This window comes from Lissotriton vulgaris, chromosome 2_1 (assembly GCF_964263255.1).
Source record: "Lissotriton vulgaris chromosome 2_1, aLisVul1.2, whole genome shotgun sequence".
Taxonomy (NCBI): Eukaryota; Metazoa; Chordata; class Amphibia; order Caudata; family Salamandridae; genus Lissotriton; species Lissotriton vulgaris.
This window is the reverse complement of record NC_141687.1, coordinates 116,895,447-116,917,576: the sequence shown is the minus strand read 5'-3', so window position 1 is coordinate 116,917,576 and position 22,130 is coordinate 116,895,447. Positions and strand designations below refer to the sequence as shown.

General features: G+C 45.5%; 1 protein-coding gene across 1 annotated transcript in view; it reads right to left on the bottom strand.

Moving 5' to 3' along the window:
- The window catches only part of NCBP3 (nuclear cap binding subunit 3), a 354,604-nt gene that overhangs the window by 65,428 nt on the left and 267,046 nt on the right, over positions 1-22,130 (bottom strand). The window lies entirely within an intron of this gene.

Sequence of the window (22,130 nt, the reverse complement as noted above, 5' to 3'; positions counted from 1 at the left end):
AAGCGAACATCTGCAGCAGACCCAGCCAGTTGGGATGGTTCCATTCTGCGGGATTAACTGTGGCAGATAGAACAATGAAGTCGGAATGCACCAAAAGTTCTGCTTCGTTGCCCTTCTTTCTCATAAGATACAGAAGCCTCAAGTTTAAATCCATTATTCATAGAATTCTTCAGGCATGAAGAAAGAGATTGCCAAACACCAGCCACTTGGAAACACTAGATGGGTGCTCCTCCTGATCACTGTTTTTGGATAAAAGTTAGTGGCGGAAAGGAGAGTGGCGTGGAGTGTCAAAAATGGAGTGTTATAAAGTGGAGCAGAGTAGCTCAGAGTGGCATGGAGAGGGGTAGAGTTCAGTGACGTGGTGTTGTGGAGGGAGTTGTGCCGCAGAGTGGAAGGGTGTAGAGAGTAGTTGAGTGTTACAGTTCGGTGGCGACAAGGTGAGCAAGTGGAGTGACGCAGAGTGGAGTGCTGCAGAGGGCGTTGCATAGAGTGGAGAAGAGTGTTGTAAAGCAGAGTGGCACAGAGTGGAGTAGATTGTTGTGGAGTGGCATTGAGTTAAATAGTGAAGTAGAATGAAATGCAATACAGTGGAGTAGTGTGTTATAAAGTATCGTAGAGTGCAGTGGCACAGAGTGGAGTAATGTGTCGTGGAGTACAGTGGCATGGAGTGGCGTAAAGGGAGTTGCGTGGAGCATTGTAGAGTGTTGTAGTGTAGTAGAGTGGAGTGTTCTGGAGTGGCACGTAGTGGAGTACAGTGTCAGAACGGAGTGTCGTGGAGTAGAGTGTCGTAGAGTGTTGTGGAGTGTCGTGTCGTAGAGTGTCGTGTCGTAGAGTGTCGTGTCGTAGAGTGTCGTGTCGTAGAGTGTCGTGTCGTAGAGTGTCGTGTCGTAGAGTGTCGTGTCGTAGAGTGTCGTGTCGTAGAGTGTCGTGGAGGAGAGTGTCGTGGAGGAGAGTGTCGTGGAGGAGAGTGTCGTGGAGGAGAGTGTCGTGGAGGAGAGTGTCGTGGAGGAGAGTGTCGTGGAGGAGAGTGTCGTGGAGGAGAGTGTCGTGGAGGAGAGTGTCGTGGAGGAGAGGGTCGTGGAGGAGAGGGTCGTGGAGGAGAGGGTCGTGGAGGAGAGGGTCGTGGAGGAGAGGGTCGTGGAGGAGAGGGTCGTGGAGGAGAGGGTCGTGGAGGAGAGGGTCGTGGAGGAGAGGGTCGTGGAGGAGAGGGTCGTGGAGGAGAGGGTCGTGGAGTAGAGTGTCGTGGAGTAGAGTGTCGTGGAGTAGAGTGTCGTGGAGGAGAGTGTCGTGGAGGAGAGTGTCGTGGAGGAGAGTGTCGTGGAGGAGAGTGTCGTGGAGGAGAGTGTCGTGGAGTAGACTGTCCTAGTGTGTCATGGAGTAGAGTAGAGTGACGTGGAGGAGAGTGACGTGGAGGAGAGGGTCGTGGAGGAGAGGGTCGTGGAGGAGAGGGTCGTGGAGGAGAGGGTCGTGGAGTAGAGTGTCGTGGAGGAGAGGGTCGTGGAGGAGAGTGTCGTGGAGGAGAGTGTCGTGGAGGAGAGGGTCGTGGAGGAGAGGGTCGTGGAGGAGAGGGTCGTGGAGGAGAGGGTCGTGGAGGAGAGGGTCGTGGAGGAGAGGGTCGTGGAGGAGAGGGTCGTGGAGGAGAGGGTCGTGGAGGAGAGGGTCGTGGAGGAGAGGGTCGTGGAGGAGAGGGTCGTGGAGGAGAGGGTCGTGGAGGACAGTGTCGTGGAGTAGAGTGTCGTGGAGTAGAGTGTCGTGGAGTAGAGTGTCGTGGAGTAGAGTGTCGTGGAGTAGAGTGTCGTGGAGTAGAGTGTTGTGGAGTAGAGTGTCGTGGAGTGTCGTAGAGTGTCGTGGAGTGCGGTAGAGTGGAGTGCGGTAGAGTGGAGTGCGGTAGAGTGGAGTGCGGTAGAGTGGAGTGCGGTAGAGTGGAGTGCGGTAGAGTGGAGTGCGGTAGAGTGGAGTGCGGTAGAGTGGAGTGCGGTAGAGTGGAGTGCGGTAGAGTGGAGTGCGGTAGAGTGGAGTGCGGTAGAGTGGAGGAGATGACTTGGAGTGATGTGGCATAAAGTACGTGTAAATTGGCATAGAGTGCAGTGGCATAAAGTAGGGTGGTGTAGAGTGGAGTGCCGCAGTACAGAGAGGATTGAAGTAGAGTGGCACAGAGGTGAGTTGAGCAGGGTAGAGTGGAGTGGTGCAGAGTAGAGTGGAGGGGTGCAGGGCAGTGTTCAGAGGTGTAGAGTCGAGTGGAGTGGCGTAGGGTGCAGAGTACATCAGTGAGTGGAGTGATGCACAGCAGAGTGGCATAGAGTGGAGTGGTATAAAGTGCATTGGCAGAGTGTGCAGTGTAGAGAGTAAAGTCTTCCAGAGTAGAGTGCAGTGGTGTGGTTTGGTGTGGTGCAGAGTACCTTTGTGTATAGTAGAGTGGTGTATAAAGCAATGGTGCAGAGTAACTTAGAGTGCAATGGTGTAAAGTACCTTAGTTTAGAGTAAAGAGATGAAGAGTGCATTGGCAGAGAGTGCAGTGGAGCAGCCTATAGTGCAGTGGTGTATAGTGGAGTGTTGCAGGGTAGAGTGCAGTGGCATTGAGGGGTACAGAGTAGAGTGCTAGGCAAAAAATGCAGTGACATGGAGTTGAGCTTTGTTGAGTGCAGTGGTAAGTGCAGGGGCGAAGAGTGCAGGGGCGAAGAGTGCAGGGGCGAAGAGTGCAGGGGCGAAGAGTGCAGGGGCGAAGACTGCAGGGGCGAAGACTGCAGGGGCGAAGACTGCAGGGGCGAAGACTGCAGGGGCGAAGAGTGCAGGGGCGAAGAGTGCAGTAGAGAGGGGAACAGTGCATTGGCATAGAGTTTTGCAGAGTAGAGGCGTTGAGTGTAGTGGCGTAGACGTCACTGGCAAAGAGTGCAGTTTTACAGAGTATAGTTTCCGAGTATATAGTGGTGTAGAGTGGCATAGACAGCAGTGGCAGAGTACAGTGGTGCAGAGTAGAATAGAGTAGAGTGCAGTGACGTAGAGAACAATGGTGTAGAGTGGCTTAAAATGTAGTGGTGCAGAGTAGATTGGAACAGAGTAGAATGTTTCAGAGTTGAGTGCATTTGCATAAAATGCTATGGTGCAGAGTATATTACAGTGGCATAAAGTGAATTGGTATAAAATGCAGTGCATAGTGTGTATTGGCTTAGAGGGCAGTGAGTGGAGTGGTGCAGAGTAAACTGCAGTGGCGTTGAGTGGAGAGGTGTGGAGTGGACTAGACTGGAGTGTAGTGCAGAGTAGAGTGGGAGTGAGTAGAGTAATGTAGAGCGTAGAGGTGTGGAATGAACTGGCGTAGAGTGGAGTGACCCCTCCAATGACGCCTTAAGTCTGAGCACACAAGCCTCCTTTACTGCGACTGCTCCGGTAAGAGAAACCAGACGCCTAAGGACATCTCTGGACCAGTCGACCCTGGTCAGTGCAGAAGAGGATCAAAAGTGCCCCTTCGTACCCGAGCATTGTGAGACATGAGCCCCCCTATTGGTTCAGCCAGTCGAAGCCTGCAGCCTCTTCTTGCAAAGACTGATCTCCACAGAGTAACACTGGGCACCTGACAATGTTCTACATCTCTGCACCAGGCCACCCTAATGCCGCTGGTGGTTTTCAGCTGGTGCTGCTTTAGATCTTGCCCACCAGTCCCTTTAACTCCTGAAGACTGGTCCTGTAAGTCGCTGTACTGTACCTGAATGCCGCACTTACCTTTCCCTCCAATGGATATCATTTCAGCTTCTATAAATCACACTAAGTGTCGAGTTTTTTAACTCAAAAGTGTACTTACCTGAACAAATTGATTCTGGTGCCTTAACATACATAAAGATAATTGTTATTTACATAAATTGGTGTGGATTTCCTTATTGAGTCGTGTGTATCTTTTATTGACTACTGTATTTGCAGATGTCTTGCACTCCTCTTTGATAAGCCTAAGATTGTTCGACCACACTACCCCCTTGAAGAGCACCTAGGGATTGACAGAGCAAGCCCCTGTCCACTCACAAGGGAAGCACTTACAATGCATCAGGTGACAAAATCAGAGAATTAAAATTAGTGGCACAGACCAATTAAACATCCAAAATGTTAGATTTAATTGTAAGTAAACACCCCCTACCGCAGTACCATGCTCTTTTCATAGAATAGACTGGATGACAGGGGTAACCTGCATCAATTAGTTGGGCACATAATAGGTTAAAGGTCTTTAAAATAGTTCGTTTTATACTTGCAAATACCTCTGATTAGAAGATTGGCTGTAAGAAGGAGAGTCATGCAGAGACCTGGGGTGGAGACTAGAACAGTGCAAATGGGTGTTCCCATCAGTTATCTATCTGAAAATTTTGTTATATTAATATTTATTATTTAGGAGCTTATAAAGCGCACTTATGACCAAGGGCATCCTGGAGCTACCTACTGACTCCTGAGAGGAAAACGGGGGTTCTACTCAATAAATAATACAGATTATCCTCATAAGCATAAGGTGAAAAAAAATGAATGATAATTTACTGTGTTTGTATGTACATTTAAGGTCTAATCTAACCTTGTTGAGTCAGAGATAAAAAAATCTGTACATTCGCGTTCACTGCCTTGCCAGAAGAGGCATCATCCTCGAGTGTATATATGGGTTCGTGAGGGATAGTCACTTAACATTCTAAACTGTTCACAAGCAATACTGCAAAATTTGGAACAAAAGCTACCTCCGAAGAGGTACCTTTTATTTGGCCAGAATATTAATATCTAAATCTTCATAAGTCCTAGTCTGACAAAAGAAATAATTAAGTTAGTGGACACTTGTACAGGTGAAGGTCTAACCCCAGCAGACTCTGTAATTTTCTGAATTGGCTTCTAGTTTAGGTTAGTGTAAAATTATTCACTTTCCAGCTTGACAAGTAGCCCAGTCTTCTTGTTCTCAACTATGTAAATGAGGGGGCACCAGAGTGCTTGGCTCGAAAAGGGTTGCACTTTAGTGACCCTCTTTGCGCTGGCACAACAATACGTCTAAATCTATGTGATACCATTAGTAAACTGACCCATCCAAGCCCCAAGCAAAATCCTCAACCATGCTTAGCCTGATTCGGTCGCTGTCGGTCCAGGAAATGAGAGACTGGCCTGAAGAGAGCGGTGATTGGAACACTTCGTAAGGATCCAAGATGGCTTAGTCACTGAAATTTGGGGAGGGTGTGAATCTCAAATGTTCCAATTAAACAAGCAGTGTGATGACCAAGGTTTGGGTATGACCTGTTCCGATGAGGAGAAGGGTCAGTACTGATTTGCATTAGGTGGACCTCTGATGCTGGTTTAGAATTTGGCTGCCTGGTCCTCTATTGCAATGGCAACAAAGTGCCCTAGCACCAAACTCAAGGCCGGTGCACCCAATTTTGAGTTCGGCAGATCATAAGTTTTACACTGACTGACTACATTGGTGTAAAACGTCCTCCGGTGACTCAAGTGAGTAGACGCCATCGGAAGTAATCTGACAGTCTGCCCTATTCAGAGTGAAAGATCGAACGGCTTTTTTAACTGTTTATTGTTTGTTACCACCAGGTATGTCCTGGCGGTGACAGAGAATAAAAAAAGCAAATGACCCCCATAACATTAAAGTTATCTTTTTAATCTAGGAGCCATCCGTTTTTTTTAGTTCTCATAAACAAACTCCAGCTTTGAGAGTTTGTTTTTGAAAATAACCCTTGGAAAAGTTTGACAGCCATGTTTGACAGAGCCATCCGTGAATGTTCCCTACACGGACAGGTACCACCATGACAGCGGTTCCTGTCAATGCAGAGAGATGCCAGCTGAGCTAGTGGAGCTCTCTAAACTTGGCTGGCTGAGAAAAGGCAGGATGTCTTAAAAATTCCCCCACCACCCTGCACTCTTTTATTCAATCTGTCAAACTCTAAATCACACCGTTTAGAGTAGCACAGTGGGTGAAAAACGACTGTTTGAAATGGTACCCGGTATGTCTGTTTGCAAGCACTCGTCCCATCATTTTAAGGGTGTTTGATTCCAATTAGTATGCCTGAAAATCTGAGACTGGCACAGCCTTCCAAGCCTGCTACTGCCAATGTTTGAAATTCAAAAAAGAAGTACTACTGTGGGTGTAAATGTGCTACTTTTGTGGGAAACCGGTCATCCCTAAGTCCGACACTTTTTAACATCTATGTGTCGGACCTTGCCAACGTCATCAAGGCATATGGGATGAGCGTAACCTCCTACGCAGACGATACCCAGCTGGTTTTGGGTATTAAAGATAATGGACCTGAGGTGGCTGACCGATTTCGGAGCGGAATGCTCGCAATCAGTGAGTGGATGGCTTGCAACTGTCTTAAGCTAAATTCCGATAAGACGGAAGTGCTAATTTTCGGACCCCTCAGACCTGACTGGTCCTCAACTTGGTGGCCGTCGGGAATGGGTGAGCCTCCGAAACCAACACTCAAGGTTAGGAATTCAGGAGTAACTTTCGATGTGGACCTAAATTTCATGGCACATGCAAACAAGGTAGCGGCAACTGCCCACCATAAACTGAGGTTGATTAGGAAGGTCCTTCCTTTTCTCCCAGCTACTGCTGCAAAAACACTAGTTAGTTCGTTAGTGCTAACTTCTCTTGACTACTGCAATGGGCTATTTTTAAATGCCCAAACCAGGATTATAAACAAACTTCAGTCATTACAGAATGCTGCAGCACGGCTCCTTTCAGGAACACCTAAATTTTCCTCAGTATCTGACACCCTCAAAAACTATCACTGGCTAACGATCCGCAACCGCATAAAATTTAAATCTTTATGCATAGTGTATAAAGCATTACATGACCAAGCTCCCCAATTCTATAAGGCAAATCTGACACCCTACAAACCAACCAGAATGCTTCGATCCACCACTCTGAATCATCTAGTGGTTCCTCGATCCAAGACAGTATCTTGGGGAGACCGTCGCTTCCTAGTTGCGGCTTCAAAGCTTTGGAACTCCTTGCCTCTCTGCATCAAGTCCTCTCCTTCACTTATGCAATTTCGAAAGTTATTGAAAACCTGGCTATTCGATCAGTAGTCCAACATAGCCTGCCATGAGCGATGAGGGAATTTAATGGAATCAATCAGCGCCGAGACGCCCACGGGTATTCGTCGCGCTCAACAAATAACAAAAATAAATAAATAAATTAAAGTTGGTGATCCGAATAATCACCAAGTTTAAACACTTAGAGAAATGAGGGGGACGGGAAAAAAGCAAGAGACATAGCAGACCCAACTCACAGCCCCCAGACCCAACTACCAGTCCAAGACTTTGCTGTCCAACACCTCTAGAAAAAGGCCTCTAAATCGTGGATGACAACCCTCTCAAGCCCCTGTGTCACCCTCTGCCCACTCCCAAAGCACTCTGAGATAACCTTAAAGATGTTTTAGGCCCTTTACAAAAACTGAAGTATGTTCCTTAAGCGAAATGTTTAAATAAATAGCAATGTCCGCCTACTACAAAACCCCGAGAGTAAAAAGAAGATGATAATGCCTTACCAGGTAGAGACTATTGAGCTTCGAATACCTTACCTTAGAATATCTCTAGGCGTTATACTGGATCTGTAAGATTTTCGAGCGGTGCCCCTGTGCGCCGGTAGGTGGCCTAGTTTGGTTCCATGCCACCTTGGTGCTCAGACATCAGTTAATTTCGGGACTTTACATGACAGGGGTGCGGAGCCACGATGAACACTTACCACTTGTGTAAGCCATGGCTCTCAGAGTGTAATCGGTTTGCATAGCTTAAAGGATGGGAGGGTCAATAAGGAATCTGTGGCGAGATAGAGTCTCCACCAGATAAAGCTTTGCCGAAGGTAAGTAACTTGTTCATCCAATAGAGACTTCTAGCCGAAAATTCCTTACCTTAGAATAGATACCCAAGCAATAGCTCCCCAGAGGTGGAACAGCAAAGCCAATTAAATGAGAAAGTCCTGCATGACCAATCGAGCGAAGAGCCCGCCGCAACAGACCTGACTGTTCAGGCAGTAGTGCTTGGTGAATATATGAAGGGATGCCCATGTTGCTGTCTAACAGATGTGTAGGAGTGGGACACCATGCACTAACAGTTGCAGCTTTGGCAATGGTAGAGTGAGCTGGCAAGCCATAAGGACTGGTCATCTTGGCCAATGCGTTGCAAATCTTAATGAACAGAACGATCCATCGTGAGATGGTCATTTTCTGAACCACATTCCCTTTTTTGGCACCTACATAGCCCGCGAAGTGTTGATAGTCCACCCGGAACTCTTGTGTGGTCAAGGTAGAACAATGGTCTTTTTTTGGTCCAAACAGTGAAGTCTCTCCTCCTCTTAGTAGGGATAAAGGGGAGCAAAGAAGGTAGGGAGAGTGATGTTCTGGCCTACATTATTATTATTATTATTATTATTATTATTATTATTATATTTCTTATATAGCGCCAGAATCGACCCCCGAAGGGGTATCTCCGCGCTTGCCTTGGGAACCCGTCCTGGTTTTTCCCTGTGAGATAGCGTTGTGAGGGGCGTTGTGGAGATTAAGCAAGCTTAATGCCCAGAGTTGCAGAGTGTGAACCCATGATTAGGTCAGGCACCGAAGCGAGAATTGTCGAGTCCATGGACATTTTTAGGACTCAAGACCCCTCCGAGCCGGGAATTGAACCCTGGTCCAGGGTCTGACCTCTGCTTCAGGGTCTGCCTGCTCTAACCAGTGAGCCACACTTCTCCACACATAGAAGGGAATCACAACCTTGGGAATGAGGGAGGCATATGGCCGGAGAACCAGCACTTTTGGCACACCCGCAACTCGCTGACCCTCCTGGCAGAAGTCATGGCCACTAAAAAGGCAGTTTTTAGGGCTCGACCTCTGCCAATGCGCAAGCATTGCAGATGTCGAGACATATTATGGCCTATCCAGAGCTTACCCAAAGGGGCGATTTGATGCTGTTCCCGCGAAAAAGCTCGTGCACAGCATCAAAGCCACCAGCCTCCTTCCCACAAGCTGTCCCCAGCGTGAGCTCTGGCATATCTCCTCCCCTAATTATTCACTGCCCACGGCCGGCCGGCACATCAAAGGCTGCTGCTCCCCGCGCGTCTCCCCTTACTCTCCCCTACTATCTAATTATTTTCATACTGATGGCCGCTGCTTTAACTTTAAGCACAGCAACAGCTTTAATGTATTTTTAAATTATTTTGTGCGTCTCCCCTTACTCTCCCTATTCTTCCCTTCGTTTCTAATTATTTTCATACTGATGGCCGCCGCTTTAACTTTAAGCACAGCAACAGCTTTAATGTATTTTTAAATTATTTTGTGCGTCTCCCCTTACTCTCCCTATTCTTCCCTTCGTTTCTAATTATTTTCATACTGATGGCCGCCGCTTTAACTTTAAGAACAGCAACAGCTTTAATGTATTTTTAAATTATTTTCATGCTGAGGGGGATGGTAAATGCTCTGTTCAACAGCCGCACGACTCTCAACTCAAGCGCTTCAGTGCACGCAAAGCTGTTGACAGAAAAGCGAAATCAAGGACATGAGGTGATTTACCAGGGATCACACACTTTGATCGAGTGGGGTAGCCAGGATTGTAAAACACTGGTCTTGTATTGCGCACGACTCTCAACTCAAGCGCTTCAGTGCACGCAAAGCTGTTGACAGAAAAGCGTTTTGAATGCCTGAGTGAATCAACTAACAAACACCTACAAATAAATAAGTGCATGAAAGAATGACAGGTTAAACGAATCACACAGTGTGCTTCACGCACGCAGTTAAAGCCTCGGTGCCGGCTGGTGATCATGGTTAGAGCAGCGGAGGGACCGATTTAGAATTTGGGCACTTTAGTGAAAGATGCTTTTTCAGGAGCCCTTTTGCATCACGTCAAAGGCCTCTTTTCAGAAAACAGTATTCAGTTGGATCAAAGTACACAATTAGAAACTGTTCAACTCTGCTGTGTACAAAAGTTTATTGATGTGTTTTTGTGTGCTCTTTCATGTGCACCAGGCGCAAAATGAAAACAGTCTTAGAAGTACAGGAGACATTTTATTTTGTGGCGCAGAGGCACTGTGAACTTACAGCGTCATCAATGCTGCAGACACACAACATATTTACAGGTTTTTTAGGTCAAGCTTGTGCTCATAAGTATGTATCCCGGTCTAACTTTTTGTGTATGCGTATATGTATACTTGTCTCTCTTCGAAAGAAAGTGTTTGTTTTCAGGTATCTGTGGTGACTCTATTGGTGTGTGTGTTCGTGTTTTTGTTTAGGATGTGATATGTGACTGTAAGTGTGTTTGAGGTCTTCTTTTGCTTGTTTCGACTTGTTGGTAGAGTCACTTAGTAATTTGTAGAGCGAGGAGACACGCTCCTCCCCGAATGTCTGCCTTTCAATTGAAATGACGTCAGCCCAAGTTAAAATGCAGTCTGGCACTTTGAAATGCCCTCAGTGAAACCTGGAGTCTGCTGAGGCTGTTCCCCTGAGCTCTGTGTACAGAAACCAGGTCGGCCCAGCTGCCCACGTGGGTGTCTGTTTTACCAGACATCTAAGTTCTCGGTCACTCAGCACATACTAGTTACCACACCAATGTCTTTCTTTCTTTCTTCCTTCCTTTTTCTTTCTTCCTTCCATTTCCTTCCTTCCTTCCTTTCTTTTTCTCTCTTTCTTTTTCTTTCTTTCTATTTGTTTCTTTCTTTCTGTCTTTCCCTTTCTCTGTTTTTCTTTCTTTCTTTCTTTCTTTCTTTCTTTCTTTCTTGCTTTTTCTTTCTTTCTTTCTTCCTCTTTCTTTCTCTCTTTCTTTCTTTCTTTCTCTTTCTTTCTCTCTCTCTTTCTTTCTCTTTCTTTCTCTCTTTCTTAGTTTCTCTTTCCCTATGTCTTTCTTTTTATTTCTTTCTCTTTCTTTCTCTTTCTTTATTTCCCTTTCCTTCTCTCTTTTTTCCTTTCCCTTTATCTTTCTTTCCTCTTCCCTTTCTTTCTTTCTTTCCCTTTCTCTCTTTCTTTCTTTCTCTTGAGTCAATGGGTTTAAAGAGTAGATAAGGGGGTGGGCAGGTGGGATAGAAGTGGTGTCACCACACTATAAGGCATACTGACGCATGTTTCTATTCCACCAGCTAAATACAGGGTCTTTCCTGCGTTCCAGTCACACACTAGTGGGGTTCAAGCGAAGTTCAGAAAAGTTGCACCCACTCTATCGATCGCCCTCACTCTATCTATCTATCGCCCTCACTCTATCTGTCTATATCGCCCTCCCTCTATCTATCTATTGCCCTCCCTCTATCTATCTATTGCCCTCACTCTATCTATCTATCGCACTCACTCTATCTATCTATCGCCCTCTATTTATCTATCTATCTATCTATCTATCTATCTATCTCTCTATCTCTCTATCTATATCTATCTATCTATCTATCTATCTATCTATCTATCTATCTATCTATCTATCTATCTATCTATATCTCTCTCTATCTATCTATCTCTCTCTATCAATCTCTCTCTATCTATCTCCATCTATCTCCATCTATCTATCTATCTATCGCTCTCCCTCTATCTATCGCCCTTACTCTATCTATCGCATCACAACAGCATCACCCAGCAGCATCACTCATGGGCACCTCAACATCACTATGCGCTACCACAGCAGCACTGAACGCCACAGCATCACTCGTCGCCACCACAACATCACTCCGCGCCACCACACCATCAATCTGTGCAACCATTCAACAACAGCTGGTTCAAATATGTTCTCTCAATGTTTCAAGCTTTATTACACATGTCACAAAAAGATGTTACTATTTCACTTCTGTTCTTGGATTTTCGTCACAATATTATGCACTGAACATAATCTTCACAAAAGTTATTTACAAAAGTTTAAGCTATTGCCATTATAAATTACAATAACTTTTATTTAACCCCTTCGACGCTCATGACGAGCTCAGCTCGTCATGAGTTACGCCTGTCGTACGCTCATGACGAGCTGAGCTCGTCATGAACCGCAGGATTTTAAAAAAGTCAGCGCGCAGCGGGAAAACGCGTAGCGCGCATGGGGTTAAGTATTAATTATTTAAAAAAATTAAAAGCCATTGTTATTTGTAATATCAATACATCTAAGTCACGTAAATGCAACACATATTGCATTAGAAATGCGATCGGTGTCGCGAAAGTTATAACTATTGGCATTGTAAATGGCAAAGCTATTAATTTAGCAATTTACAAAAATAACACCTAAATAAAAAAAAAATCATTTATAAGACCAATAGCTCAAACTTTCCTAATGCGAGCCCTATTGCATTTCCAATGCTTGTTATTGTCAAGAGCCTAAGAGGGCAAATGAGTAGAAGCTCAAATGGTGCACACATAAGAAAAGTGAGGACCAGGTGTTCAGCAGCTCGAGATACCAGACTCTCCATGCCCAATACGGAGTTAGAAGAATGGCTAGGGCCCAGTTGTTCCTGATCTTTTTGAGAACTCTGGGCAGGAGTGGTATTGGCAGAAAGGCGCACTGGAGACCGGAGCTGCACTTAAGACAAAAAGTCTCTAAGCGAGAGTCGCCTTGGAAACTCCAGCTTGCAAAACTGTTGAAATTGTACGTTCTTCTCCCCACTGCTGAAAGAGCTTGCACCGCCGCTGGATGGAGGTACCATTAATGATGCACTAGGCATCTCTGACTGAGTTTGTCTATTCAGGCATTCAGAATTGCCGTGATTATCCAGCTATGTCCAGAGATGCAAGGCTTATCACAAAGGTTTCAAGACCCGACTCTGCCCTGTTTGTTGCACTACCACATTGTGGTGGTGTTGTCTGAACAGCCTTCCCTTGATCGAAGGTAGAAAGGCCGTCAATGCCAAGCGATTCACCCAGAGCTCCAACAGTTTGATGTGGAGCTCGGACGGACTTCGCTGGTGTCCAGAAATGTCTGATCTCCACCGCCACCCCAGCGCAGGAGTGATGCATCTATCAATACAGTCAGGTTTGGTTGAGGAAGGGATAGGGGTCTGCTACTAACCTAATCACAGTTAATAGCCACCACTGCAGGTCTTAAACAAGTTTCCTCCGAGATATGGTCCATGTCGGAGAGACTCCCCTGATGCTGTGCCCACTGGGACCTAAGGTCCCACTGCCGAACTCAAGTCCAACACCAACATCAAATCTTCCGAGTCCAGGGCAGACAGAATTCGGAGGCGACCGTGAGCATTTTGCACTTCTAGTTTTTCAAGAAGAGGTTGAGAAGGCGCAGATCTAGGATAGGATTAAGTCCTCTGCCCTTCTTTGGTACCAGAAAGTAGCGGGAATAACAACCATGACCTACCTCTGATGCAGGCACCTTCTCTATGGTATTTACAACAAGGGGTGGTGAGGGACAGAGTCTCTGAATAAAGCAGAATACTCTCACTCAGTCAAGAGATCAGGGCTAGATCCAACACCGTTTTTTAGCTCACTGCACCATCCCAGTTTCAGAACCTGGCTGTATGCAAATTAGTCTGTTCCTGTCCCAGTGCATGATGGGAACAGGGCAAACCAAACTACAAAAGCCAATTCTTACACTGGGAAGGAAACAAGCTTCCGGGGACCGGTTTCTGGCATTACAGCCGTCTTTGGCCCGGCTTGCTTGAATCCTGATGGTGCAATGAGCAAGGGACTCATGTCTGAGTATACCCTTCCACGCTTGGGGTGGACAAAAATATTTACAACAAGGGGTGGTGAGGGACAGAGTCTCTGGATAAAGCAGAATACTCTCACCCAGTCAAGAGATCAGGGCTAGATCCAACACCGTTTTTTAGCTCACTGCACCATCCCAGTTTCAGAACCTGGCTGTATGCAAATTAGTCTGTTCCTGTCCCAGTGCATGATGGGAACAGGGCAAACCAAACTACAAAAGCCAATTCTTACACTGGGAAGGAAACAAGCTTCGGGGGACCGGTTTCTGGCATTACAGCCGTCTTCGGCCCGGCTTGCTTGAATCCTGATGGTGCAATGAGCAAAGGACTCATGTCTGAGTATACCCTATAGCCAAGTTCTGAGCTGGGATGGTGCAGTGAGCTAAAAAACGGTGATGGATCAAGCCCTGATCTTTGGACTGGGTAAGAGTGGTCTGCTTAATTCAGACACTCTGTTCATCACCACCCCCTTTTCTGAATCATTTTTGTCCACCATAAGCGTGGAAGGGTATACTCAGATGTGAGTCCCTAGCTCATTGCACCATCAGGATTCAAGCAAGCCGGGCCGAAGACGGCTGAAATGCCAGAAACCGGTCCCCGGTAGCTTGTTTCCTTCCCAGTATAAGAATTGGCTTGGTAGTTTGGTCTGCCCTGTTCCCATGATGCACTGGGCCAGGGTCAGACTAATTTGCATATAGCCAAGTTCTGAGCTGGGATGGTGCAGTGAGCTAAAAAACGGTGATGGATCAAGCCCTGATCTTTGGACTGGGTAAGAGTGGTCTGCTTAATTCAGACACTCTGTTCATCACCACCCCCTTTTATGAATCACCTTCTCTATGGCTCCCTTAGCCAAGAGAGCCTGCATTTTTGATGGAGCAAGGCGAGATGACCCTCTGTCAGCCGATCATAAGTGAGTCGCATGGGTGGTGGGGTAGTCACAAAGGGAAGGGAGTAGCCCCTTTGAAAGATCTGTAGGACCCTGCGGTCTAATGTCACAGATCGCCAGTGGAGTAGGTGATAGCGTATATTGCCTCCACTGGGTGCCCATGATGATTGGAAGGCAAACTAAAGAGGCTTGGAGGCAGCGGTTGGCGGAGGGGGGTGAGTAGGGGAGGGGCCTGACCAGACTGCTGGCTACCAGTCCCGTGTGGTTTGTGGCACCACACCCTCAGCCACGAAAAGGTTGCAAAGCCTGTTGGGCATGGTGGCTGGGAGGGTATGGAAGTGGGTGGAAGCCCCTACGGTAGCCACGGAAGGGGCGGAAGGCAGTAGACAAGCCCAAGCCCCTGGTCGTAGATTATCTGTCCTTTAAACACACCAGCACAGAGTCCGCTTTCTCTCATAAAGTGCAAGAGCCATCAAATGGCATGTCCATGAGGGAAGCTTGGACATCCCCTGAAAAGTCAGTCCATTTCAGCCAGGCGTAGCGACCCATTATGAAATCGCTCTGCTCATCGAGTTGCTCGCGTCGAGCCCACACCTAATGGCGCACGTAGCTGCACCTCGTCCATTATCAATAGCCTGGGTGAGTATAACTCAGTCCTTCACAGAGACCATAAGCAGCACTTGCGCAATTGAGTCCCATATTGTATGGGAATAGTGGCATAACAGGCATGCAGTGTTCACCAGCCGCAGTGCTAGGCTAGGATTCCCTATCCGGTGGGGTGGCAGGGGACGTGCTGTCATTAATTCTGGACGGGGAAGCTTGGACCACCGAGCTCTCAGGGGTGGGGTGCTGGGTAAGGAAATTGGGGTCCCCAGGAGCAGGGCGAAGGCGGCTGGCAACGACCCAATGTACAGGCGCCCATATGCAGGGCTTAGAGCAGGTGAGTAGGATGTCTAAGTGTTTCATTGAAGGGGAGTAAGGTTTCAGAATGGGACACTCCTGGTTGAAGTACCTCTATCAAGACATTCGTCTTGACTGCAACGCTGGGCAACTGAAGGTCCAAAGACCTCTGCTGCCCCACACACCAACACGGCAAAAGAAGTGTGTGGTATTTTCCCATGTCTGTTTATATGTCCTGTTATGGTTCTCTATAGTTCCTAGCTTAGTGAGTAGTTCTAGAATTGAACGGTGCCTAGCTACAAGGTTCTTCTGTCAGCAGTTGCTGCTGGATTGCCTGTGGTTAAGACGCTGATCTTATTACTCTTAATACACACACACACACACAAGAAGATCTCTGCCTTGATTACTGCTACCTGTACCTTATTACACTGGCGACGACCGGTAGTGGAAAGTTCCTGTGATGACACTGTCGGCTCTTCAGAATTTTAAAGCCTAGAAGATTTCTGGTCATTTTCAACTTTCACACTATTAATTGGTGAGACTCTACTTTAACTAGCGTCCTAACACAAACAAGTGCTCGTGAAAGCCTACAAGGAGACAAGGTACTGTTTTCTTACTATTTATGAAGTGCTGCTATTTTATAAGCACAAATCTATTTCAAACTATTAGCTCGGACCACAAGAGAAACTATTTCACAGTCGTTAACATCCTTTATTTAAATGCTGTTATCCGTTGCACGTTGTGTGGTGATTTTATGAAAATTTCAAACCCCGCTCACCTCTTGCATTTTTTAAAAAATTTACGCGCTGTGCTGCCGTTATGAACTGTCGTCATCAATTAAGCATGGTTCATCAGCTTAAGCACGCGCATGTGTCATTGCCTTAACAACACGCTAACAATCCCCGTAGCTGCAGCGTCATCATATCCTAGAGAGTTGTCTCCTAGCAACCAAATCTGAGCAACACATTTATTCAAGATCTTTATTTACGCTGTGCGGTGCAAAGACTTCCTCGACAACGCACTAGCAATGCACGTAGCTGCAGTGTCATCACATCCTGGAGAATCGTCTACTAGCAACTGTATCTGAGCGACACTCTGAGATCTTGAATAAAATCTACGCTCTGCAGCGAAGGAACTCAATGATAGAGACTTTCTTGTCAATTTCACCTACAGCACGCCTGTTGATCTTATCCACACGGCTTGTTTTTATTAAAGTTACATTGCTTAATGGTTCATTAATTGCTTGTTGCCCACTCGCTGACAAGCACAGCTTCACACTTTATACACACAACATATTTTATTCGTGTTTCATCAACATTTACTGTATACATCTGGGACGCGCTGGGACGCCACTTGGCTGTGGCAGCTACGCGCTTTATAAATAAAATAACATAACATCTTTGCGCTGACAAGCACAGCATTCTGGAAGCCTCATTACTTGCTTGTTATCTTCTTTACGTATCTTCTTTACGTTGACAAGCACAACTACACATCTTTCTGGAAGCCTCATGACTTGCTTGTTGCCTCTTTTACGCCGACAGGCACAGCTTCACGCATGTTGAGCATTTATCCAATATGAATATCATCAAAACTTATAATATTGATAATAGTGTACTTTTATGAGTTTTGACCATATTATTATTTAATAACTTATCTTATTTTGTTGTTTATTCTTGCTTTATTTCAATTATTTTTATTTTCAGGTTAAAAAAAACCTCATATTTCAATAGAAATTATTACAATTACATGTTAGTGTATTATATCATTACAAACATGCAACATGTAACCTCAGCATCCTTCTTTCTTTCAAATCCTGGTGAACCACCTTTACCATGGTCAAAATGGAAAATAGTATTTCTAAACTATGCTAGAGTCTGTAGTGTGTCTTTGAGCGCAGAACGAAAATTTGAGCTTTTATTACATTGTCTTGGATCGGAGGACCAAGATGTATTCGAACATCTCCCAGACTTAAATGATGATGAAGCTGGCAATCTAAATGTATTTGAAATTGGTCTTAAGAAGTTGTTAAACATTACCTACCAAAACTCAGTACTATACTTGAACGCTATCATTTTGGTAGACGTCTACAACAACCTGTTGTAAATCAGCAGCGATTAGATTAAGCATTAGCAGAAGACATGCTTTGTTTTGACCATTATCGTAATAAATGTGCAGACTCCATTTTGTATTTGTAGCGGCCATTTTGTATGCCATACTTTGCCATGTGCTTGTCATGCGCTTAGTACTACCTTCTTGTTCACCGCGCCTGGAGTCTGCCCGGCAACAGGCTATTTTTAGAGTCTCCGCTTTCAGCATGTCCAGACATGCGCAGTAGGATCAGCGACCGTTATTAATTGGTTCCAGATAGGTATGTGCCTACCAGTTATCGGAGACTGTTAACTCCACTCACTCATCGATTGTGCCTTCCAAAATGTCCTTGTATAGTCATAAATCTGCTCTCATCTTTTGTACCGCCTTCTTTTGAGCCCCTTCATTGTGTATAAAAGGGGCCATGTGCTTTAGTTCGGTGTGCTACTCGATACAATACCGAAGGGTGTTGGGTGGACTGTAGTACCACCTTTAAAGGTTTAATAAACTTTGCTTTTGTGTTTTCCAGTTTCATTGCCAACTTCTTCCTAAGGTCTGAGGACTCTGTGCAGAGAAGGGCGAACCCTTGCACTAAGTAGGCCTCGCTGAGGTTTGCTAACAACAAATTGGCACCCGACACATGGGGCTCATCGGCGACTCGGATGCCCGAAGGAGCGGTCGTGACGAGGAGGCCAGAGGAGACCCGAGTCTTGGCATCCAAGGCGTTTTTTCCTTTCTTTCCGATCGGGCCATCCAGGTTGTGCCGGTCCTCGACTGAGATCTCTTCTGTTGGCTTGCCGTGCAGTGGCCGTTTGGTCGAATTTAGAACTTGGCAGTTGGAGACTGGACACCCTGTGAGTGGTAAGAACCGTTGTACGGTACTTGCTGTGGGTTTTGGAACCCTGTGAGTAGCAAGGTTTTTTTAGGATACGCTTGCTGTGGCAATTTTGGAATGACTAGTCACTGATGTGTATGTGTATGTGAAATATATGTGTTGCAACACATATAGGCAGGTAATAAGGAGACTTTTCTCCATAATACGATTTTGATTTGAACGGCACAACGTATTACAGATACTTTAAATGCTACTTTGATTATAATACTGCATATTCTGCACTATTTTTGGCATGCCTGTTTTTAGCGCACTTCGTAGGATGTGCTGCTTTTGTGGAAATAACCGGTTAAAACTTGAGGAATCGCAGACGGCTTCCCCAGAGGGGACGCCTCATAGAGAGATGTACGTGAAATATGGTCTTTCTTCTATAATGTACAGCACGTTGTGGAGGAAATACACGCAAAAGTATCCTGAGTTATGTTGGCCAAAGTATGGGTCATTTGATATGCTAAAAATTGAGTATGTGGAACAGTGTATGTTTAAGCGAAAATCTAGACAAGATATGTTTGAAAGTGTGTGAGAATGTGGGTGAAAGAAGTACGTGAGCGTGAGAAACATGAGCAAAAGCTGATTGAGAAAGAGCAACGGAAGAATGTGTATGAAAAAGCGCAAGAATTGAGGAAAATGGAGGTGAAAGAGTTGGAAGAGAGACAGGAAAAGGAGCGCAGATTACAGATATCTGGCCAATATGCTGTTCGACAACCTCTTTATCCTGTCCTTAATAAACCGCAAGATGATTTTTCTTTGTTAGATCGTACTCCGCCACACTATATCGTTCCGTCCGCCCCATCTGGCGACAATGAGGATTCCAGTACAGATCGAACGAAACCAGACACCCGCTCCATGATTCAGGTCGACCGTGCGGCTGAACTTAGGAATCTGGCTCGGAAGTCAATTAAGGATACTATTACTGTTTCAGATATTTTAGAGACTTTTAAGGGATGGCAAGATAGAGAACAGATGTATTTTTCTGAACATTTTGCAGATGAAGTTGTTGAGATGTTTCGAAAAGTATCTGATGTTCTCGAACCTGATGATGTGGCAATTGATTGTAAGCAATTACGTAAAGGTTCTTTTCCGCTTTCCCAGGTGACTGATACGATCAGGCGACTGGTTAAACTTCAAAATGATGCGCTTCAGCTACGGGAGGAGAAACGAAAAGCTAAAACAGATGACCGAGCGGGATTGGTCGACGGGAAACAATCATCTATTTTCGTAACAGATAAGACCGCGATAGTGCATGCAAAGCCTATGCGTGAGGCCGCGCCTTTATATGTTCCTCCTAAAGGAGCGGGTACTAGTGTACTAGTGACAATAAATATTCTGTAGATGCAAAAGGGTATTTTATTTATAATTGGGTGTATACTCCCTGGAATAGAGCAGATGTTATGGCGCTTAAAGCTGCATTGCCTGATCCGCGTAAAAATCCTGCAGCCTTTTATGAAGAAGTCGAGGGAGCCTTAAATTCTTGTACCATGACACTGGCTGATATCGATGTATTTTTCGGGCTCATATTGCCGCTCAATATGTGGCGATCCGTGCGTAAAGTAGATGATAGCACAGCTGGAAGGAGATAGAGAAGGAAGATACAGACAGGGAACCAGCGCAAAAGCCATGTCAATTGATTTTAGATCTCCCTGGAGCAAGATTAGCTAAATTAAAAACGATTTGCCCCCTAAAAAGATTGATTGGACTGTTTTAACATCTTGTAAACAAAAGACAGATGAATCGGTTTCAGATTTCTTTACACGTTTTGAGGAAGCTTTTCATGATTTTAGTGGCCAGTCGCTAACGGACGATACGGGCCATCACTTATTTGTAGATAAGTATGTTACGAATCTATTACCAGGAGTGGCTAGCCGCTTTAAAGCCAGTGAAAGCTCTTGGACAACCTCTTCTCCGGCATCCGTCCTGACAATAGCTCAATATTACGAGCGCCAGGAACTTGAAGCGACGGGCAATGAGGATAAAAATTCTAAAGAATTAAAAACAAAAGTTATGTTATCTCAGGTCTATGGTGCACCTCTTCGAGGTAACGATAGAGGCGGACGAGGTTTTTCTAATTCCTCCTCTACTCATTTCTCTTTGGCTATTGATCAATGCGTATATTGTAAGAAATTTGGTCATTGGGCAGATGAGTGTCCATTGTTGCGCTCACAGCGCTATGTCCGTGGCCGAGGATCCATGAGGAACCGCTCGGGGAACTCAGGCCCTAGAGGTGCCATGAATGATCGTGCTAGGTTTGATTCTAATGTGCGGGTACAAAATGGGTTCAATACTTTTGATAGGCGCAACCAATACCAAATGTCTGATTATGCGCAGCCTGAGTCGCATGATTCCACTTATGCATAAGATTGCGTAGGATGGGGTAAGGAATCAGTTGAAGTTCCAGTAGATCAGAGGGGTCCTTATGTTACAGCACATATTTTGGGTTCTACTGATCAGTTTCTGGTTGATACAGGAGCTACTCGTAGCGCTTTGTCTAAACAATTGGTTCAGAGGGCTCCCCTGTCTGGCTTAACAATTACATCGATAGGGTTCGATGGAACATCTTCCCTTAGCCCATTGTCACAACCACTTGAATTTCATGTTGATAAGTTTGCTGCTCCATGTCAGTTTTTGCTTTCCCCGAACACGCCAGATAATATTGCGGGTCTTGATATGCTCAAGTATTTCAGAGCCACAATACAATGTTCCCCTGAAGGAGTGCGTGTGATTTTGAATGACAATTACCCAGTAACAGACAGAGTTTGTATTGTTCAAGAAGATACTGCATTAGCTTCCCTACCTAAACTCTGTGGGCTACTTCAGATACAGATGTGGGTCAGATGGTTATTCCACCAGTGCATATTAGTGTAAAGGAGGGAGCTGTGTTGCCGCGCCTACCTCAATATCGAATTTCACAGGAGGGTGAGGTAGCACTTACACGAATTGTACAAGATCTTATTGAAGTTGGAGTTGTTGAGGAAGTTCCCTTTAACATTTGTAATAGTCGGATCCTCCCAATTTTGAGGAAAGATACTGATACTAGGATCTACAGATTTATCATTGATTTGCGGGAGGTCATTAAGATAGTGGTGCCACAATATCCAGTGGTTTCTGATATCACAACACTTCTTACCCTAGTTCCACCTACTGCAACTACGTTCTCTGTTATAGACTTGAAGAACGCTTTCTTTTCGATCCCTATTCATCCTGATAGCTGATATTTGTTCGGTTTCACTTTGAATAATCGATCGTATAGATTTTGCAGAGTTCCTCAAGGCTATACCGAGAGTCCTAGTATTTACAGCCAAGCATTGAAAAGACAGCTTGATTCCTTTGTTCTTCCCGAGGGTGTGGCGCTCATTCAGTATGTTGATGATATTCTGTTAGCAGCTGATACCCCCGAACAATGCGAGAAATGCACGCTGTCTTTGCTTTCTTTCTTTGCTTCACAGCATCATAAAGTATCCAGAAAGAAATTGCAGTATTGTAGACCAAAGGTGACCTACTTAGGTCACCTATTGTCTAAGGAGGGGCGTGCACTCACATCAGATCGCATCGAAGCAATTCTAGATACACTAGTACCTTCCACACAGAAAGAGGTTTGAGCATTTTTGGGTCTTACTTCTTTTTGTAGGCAATGGATATTAGGATTTTCATATATCGCTAAACCCTTGTTAGCACTGTTGACAAAAGATACTCCAATACCCCTCCCTTGGACAGATGAATGTGAGAATACTTTCCAACAGTTA